Source organism: Oncorhynchus mykiss, unplaced genomic scaffold (genome assembly GCF_013265735.2).
Source record: "Oncorhynchus mykiss isolate Arlee unplaced genomic scaffold, USDA_OmykA_1.1 un_scaffold_216, whole genome shotgun sequence".
NCBI classification, from domain to species: Eukaryota; Metazoa; Chordata; class Actinopteri; order Salmoniformes; family Salmonidae; genus Oncorhynchus; species Oncorhynchus mykiss.
Window position 1 is genome coordinate 376,471 of NW_023493686.1, and position 6,226 is coordinate 382,696.

Sequence of the window (6,226 nt, forward strand, 5' to 3'; positions counted from 1 at the left end):
TTCTAGCCTTTCCCCCCAGCTGTTTACGGTGCGATGTCTGACAACACAAGGCTATTCAATGGCTGACAGAGACTGAGTTAACTGATATCTTGACAGAAACGTCAGTGAGAAGATAGTTTATGTAATCAGTATTTGTTCATCCAAATAAGACAGGAAGCAAATAGTCCTAGTATAAACTTTCTAAATGACCATGGACATTTTACAGCACAATTCCAGCTTTGCCATTGTACGTGCAGCCATGAGTTCACCAGTCAAACTGCTAAGGTCAGAGGTTCCAGGACCATTCTAGTCATTCTATTTATATGGTCAGAACACTGTCATAGGGCACCACAACACACATACCGTGCCTTAGGAAAGTATTCAGACCCCTTGACTTTTTCCAAATTTTGTTAAGTTAAAGCCTTATTCCAATATGTATTACATTGATTTTTTTCCCTCATCAATCTACACACAATACCCCATAATGGCAAAGTAAAAATAGTTTTTAATATTTTATTTCATGTCATAAAAAAAGAACAGAAATATCACATTACATAAGTATTCAGACCCTTTCCTCAGTACTTTGTTGAAGCACCTTTGGCAGCGATTACAGCCTTGAGTCTTCTTGGGGGGATGATGCTACTGGCTTGGCACACCTGTCTTTATGGAGTTTCTCACATTCTTCAGCTTGCAAGCCTCCCCTTTCCCCTCCAAACATAACGATGGTCATTATGGCCAAACAGTTCCATTCTTGTTTCATCAGACCAGAGGACATTTCTCCAGAAAGTATGATCTTTGTCCCCTTGTGTACAGTCGTGGCCAAAGGTTTTGAGAATGACACAAATATTAATTTTCACAAAGTCTGCTGCCTCAGTTTGTATGATCGCAATTTGCATATACTCCATAATGTTATGAAGAGTGTTCAGATGAATTGCAATTAATTGCAAAGTCCCTCTTTGTCAAGCAGATTAACTGAATCCCCAAAAAACATTTCCACTGCATTTCAGCCCTGCCACAAAAGGACCATCTGACATCATGTCAGTGATTCTCTCATTAACACAGGTGTGAGTGTTGACAAGGACAAGGCTGGAGATCTCTCTGTCATGCTGATTGAGTTTGAATAACAGACTGGAAGCTTCAAAAGGAGGGTGGTGCTTGGAATCGTTGTTCATCCTCTGTCAACCATGGTTACCTGCAAGGAAACACGTGCCGTCATCATTGCTTTGCACAAAAAGGGCTTCACAGGCAAGGAGATTGCTGCCAGTAAGATTGCACCTAAATCAACCATTTATAGGATCATCAAGAACTTCAAGGAGAGCAGTTCAATTGTTGTGAAGAAGGCTTCAGGGCTCCCAAGAAAGTCCAGCAAGCGCCAGGACTGTCTCCTAAAGTTGATTGAGCTGCGGGATCTGGGCACCACCAGTACATAGCTTGCTCAGGAATAGTAGCAGGCAGGTGTGAGTGCATCTGCACACACAGTGAGGTGAAGACTTTTGGAGGCTGGCCTGGTGTCAAGAAGGGCAGCAAAGAAGCCACTTCTCTCCAGGAAAAACATCAGGGACAGACTGATATTCTGCAAAAGGTACAGGGATTGGACTGCTGAGGACTGGGGTAAAGTCATTTGCTCTGATGAATCCCCTTTCCGATTGTTTGGGGCATGCAGAAAAAAACTTGTCTGGAGAAGACAAGGTGAGAGCTACAGTGCCTTGCGAAAGTATTCGGCTCCCTTGAACTTTGCGACCTTTTGCCACATTTCAGGCTTCAAACATAAAGATATAAAACTGTATTTTTTTGTGAAGAATCAACAACAAGTGGGACACAATCATGAAGTGGAACGACATTTATTGGATATTTCAAACTTTTTTAACAAATCAAAAACTGAAAAATTGGGCGTGCAAAATTATTCAGCCCCCTTAAGTTAATAATTTGTAGCGCCACCTTTTGCTGCGATTACAGCTGTAAGTCGCTTGGGGTATGTCTCTATCAGTTTTGCACATCGAGAGACTGAATTTTTTTTTCCCATTCCTCCTTGCAAAACAGCTCGAGCTCAGTGAGGTTGGATGTGAACAGCAGTTTTCAGTTCTTTCCACAGATTCTCGATTGGATTCAGGTCTGGACTTTGACTTGGCCATTCTAACACCTGGATATGTTTATTTTTGAACCATTCCATTGTAGATTTTGCTTTATGTTTTGGATCATTGTCTTGTTGGAAGACAAATCTCCGTCCCAGTCTCAGGTCTTTTGCAGACTCCATCAGGTTTTCTTCCAGAATGGTCCTGTATTTGGCTCCATCCATCTTCCCATCAATTTTAACCATCTTCCCTGTCCCTGCTGAAGAAAAGCACGCCCAAACCATGATGCTGCCACCACCATGTTTGACAGTGGGGATGGTGTGTTCAGCTGTGTTGCTTTTACGCCAAACATAACGTTTTGCATTGTTGCCAAAAAGTTCAATTTTGGTTTCATCTGACCAGAGCACCTTCTTCACATGTTTGGTGTGTCTCCCAGGTGGCTTGTGGCAAACTTTAAACTACACTTTTTATGGATATCTTTAAGAAATGGCTTTCTTCTTGCCACTCTTCCATAAAGGCCAGATTTGTGCAATATACGACTGATTGTTGTCCTATGGACAGAGTCTCCCACCTCAGCTGTAGATCTCTGCAGTTCATCCAGAGTGATCATGGGCCTCTTGGCTGCATCTCTGATCAGTCTTCTCCTTGTATGAGCTGAAAGTTTAGAGGGACGGCCAGGTCTTGGTAGATTTGCAGTGGTCTGATACTCCTTCCATTTTAATATTATCGCTTGCACAGTGCTCCTTGGGATGTTTAAAGCTTGGGAAATCTTTTTGTATCCAAATCCGGCTTTAAACTTCTTCACAACAGTATCTCGGACCTGCCTGGTGTGTTCCTTGTTCTTCATGATGCTCTCTGCGCTTTTAACGGACCTCTGAGACTATCACAGTGCAGGTGCATTTATACGGAGACTTGATTACACACAGGTGGATTGTATTTATCATCATTAGTCATTTAGGTCAACATTGGATCATTCAGAGATCCTCACTGAACTTCTGGAGAGAGTTTGCTGCACTGAAAGTAAAGGGGCTGAATAATTTTGCACGCCCAATTTTTCAGTTTTTGATTTGTTAAAAAAGTTTGAAATATCCAATAAATGTCGTTCCACTTCATGATTGTGTCCCACTTGTTGTTGATTCTTCACAAAAAAATACAGTTTTATATCTTTATGTTTGAAGCCTGAAATGTGGCAAAAGGTCGCAAAGTTCAAGGGGGCCGAATACTTTCGCAAGGCACTGTACCATCAGTCCTGTGTCATGCCAACAGTAAAGTATCCTGAGACCAATCATGTGTGGGGTTGCTTCTCAGTCACAGGAGCGGGCTCACTAACAATTTTGCCTACGAACACAGGCATGAATAAAGAATGGTACCAACACATCCTCTGAGAGCAACTTCTCTCAACCATCCAGGAACAGTTTGGTGAAGAACAATGCCTTTTCCAGCATGATGGAGCACCTTGCCATAAGGCAAAAGTGATAACTCAGTGGCTCGGGGAACAAAACATCGATATTTTGGGTCCATGGCCAGGAAACTCCCCAGACCTTAATCCCATTGAGAACTTGTGGTCAATCCTCAAGAGGCAGGTGGACAAACAAAAACCCACAAATTCTGACAAACTCTAATCATTAATTATGCAAGAATGGGCTGCCATCAGTCAGGATGTGGCCCAGAAGTTAATTGACAGCATGCCAGGGCAGATTGCAGAGGTCTTGATAAAGAAGGGTCAACACTGCAAATATTGACTTCATGTCATTGTCAAAAAATCCTTTGACACTTATGAAATGCTTGTAATTATACTTCAGTATTCCATAGTATCATCTGACAAAAAAATCTAAAGACACTGAAGCAGCAAACTTTGTGGAAATTAATATTTGTGTCATTCTCAAAACTTTTGGCCACGACTGTAGTTGCAATGGCGGTTTTGGAGCAGTGGCTTCTTCCTTGCTGAGGGGCCTTTCAGGTTATGTCGATATAGGACTAGTTTTACTGTGGATATAGATACTTTTGCACCTGTTTCCTCCAGCATCTTCACAAGGTCCTTTGCTGTTGTTCTGGGATTGATTTGCACTTTTAGCACCAAAGTACATTTGTCTCTAGGAGACAGAACACATCTCCTTCCTGAGCGGTATGATGGCTGCGTGGTCCCATGGTGTTCATACTTGCATACTATTGTTTGTGCAGATGAACATGGTGCCTTCAGGCATTTGGAAATTGCTCCCAAGGATGAACCAGACTTGTGGAGGTCTACAATTGTTTTTATGAGGTCTTGGATGATTTCTTTTTGATTTCCCCATGATGTCAAGCGAAGAGGCACTGAGTTTGAAGGTAGGCCTTGAAATACATCCACAGGTACACCTGCAATTGACTCAAATGATGTCAATTAGCCTATCAGAAGCTCCTAAAACCAATACATGATTTTCTGGAAATGTCCAAGCTGTTTAAAGGCACAGTCAAATTTGTGTATGGAAACTTCTGACCCACTGGAATTGTGATACAGTGAATTATAACTGAAATAATCTGTCTGTAAACAATTGTTGGAAAAATGACTTGTGTCACGCACAAAGTAGATGTCCTACCCAACTTGCCAAAATTATAGTTTGTTAACAAGACATTTGTGGAGTGATTGAAAAACAAGGTTTAATGACTCCAACCTAAGTGTATGTAAACTTCTGACTGAGGCATGGTCCTAGGGCTCAGGTCCTTCGGGAGGGAGAGAAAGAGAGAATTAGAATTCACACAGGACACCAGATAAGACAGGAGAATGATACCAGTTATAACAGACTGACCCCAGCCCCCCGGCACATAGACTATTACAGCATAGTTACTGGAGGCTGAGACGAGGGACAGGGCCAACCAGGCAGGATATAACCCCACCAACTTTGCCAAAACACAACCTCCACACCACTAGAGGGATTTCAACATACCACCAACTTACTACCCTGAGACAAGGCTGAGTATAGTCCACAAAGATCTCCACTGCACGAGCCCGAGGAGGCGCAAAACCAGACAGGAAGATCACGTCAGTGACTTAACCCAGTCAAGTCGAGTATAGAGGAAAATAGACTGCCACAACGTGACGCACCCTTCTAGGGACGGCAGGAAGATCACGTCAGTGACTTAACCCAGTCAAGTCGAGTATAGAGGAAAATAGACTGGCACAACGTGACGCACCCCTTCTAGGGACGGCAGGAAGAGCACTAGTAAGCTAGTGACTCAACCCCAGTAATAGGGTCAGAGGCAGAGAATCACAGTGGAGAAAGGGGAGCCAGCCAGGCAAGACAGCAAGTGGTTTGTCATTTGAGTGCCTTGCCGTTCACCTTCGCAGCCCTGGGCCAGCCTACACTCAAATCTTAGGACTCATCTGAAGAGATGAGATGAGTTTTCAGTAAAGCCTTAAAAGGTCAAGACCGAGTCTAAGTCTCTCACATGGATAAGCAGAACATTCCATAATAATTGAGCTCTATAGGAGAAAGCACTGCCTCCAGCTGTTTGCTTAGAAGATCTAGGGACAATCGAGAGGCCTGCGTCTTGTGACCGTAGCGTACGTGTAGGTATGCACGGCAGGACCAAATCTGAGAGATAGTTAGCAAGTCCATGTACTGCTTTGTAGGTTAGCAGTAAAACCTTAATCCCCCCTAGCCTTAACAGGAAACCAGTGTAGAGAGGCCAGCGCTGGAGTAATATGATACATCTTTGGGTTCTAGTCAAGATTCTAGCAGCCGTATTTCGCACTAATGGTATAATTTAGTGCTTTATCAGGGTAGCCAGAGAGTATAGCATTGCAGTAGTCTAATCTAGAAGTGACAAAAGCATGGAATAGCTTTTCTGCATCATTCTGGGAGCGTGCAAAACTGTCATCAAGGCAAAGGGTGGCTGCTTTGAAGAAGAAAGGCTATTCCATGCAAGAAATTGCCAAGAAAATGAAGATCTCATACAACGCTGTGTACTACTCCCTTCACAGAACAGCGCAAACTGGCTCCAACCGGAATGTCCCGGACCTGCTCTTTTCAACTCTCCCTGTCTCTCTCTCTCTACTTTAGCTGCTGTCTCGACCTCTGAATGCTCGGCTATGAAAAGCCAACTGGTATTTACTCATGAGGTGCTGACCTGTTGCACCCTCTAGAACAACTGTGATTATTATTTGACCCTGCTGGTCATCTACGAACGTTTGAACA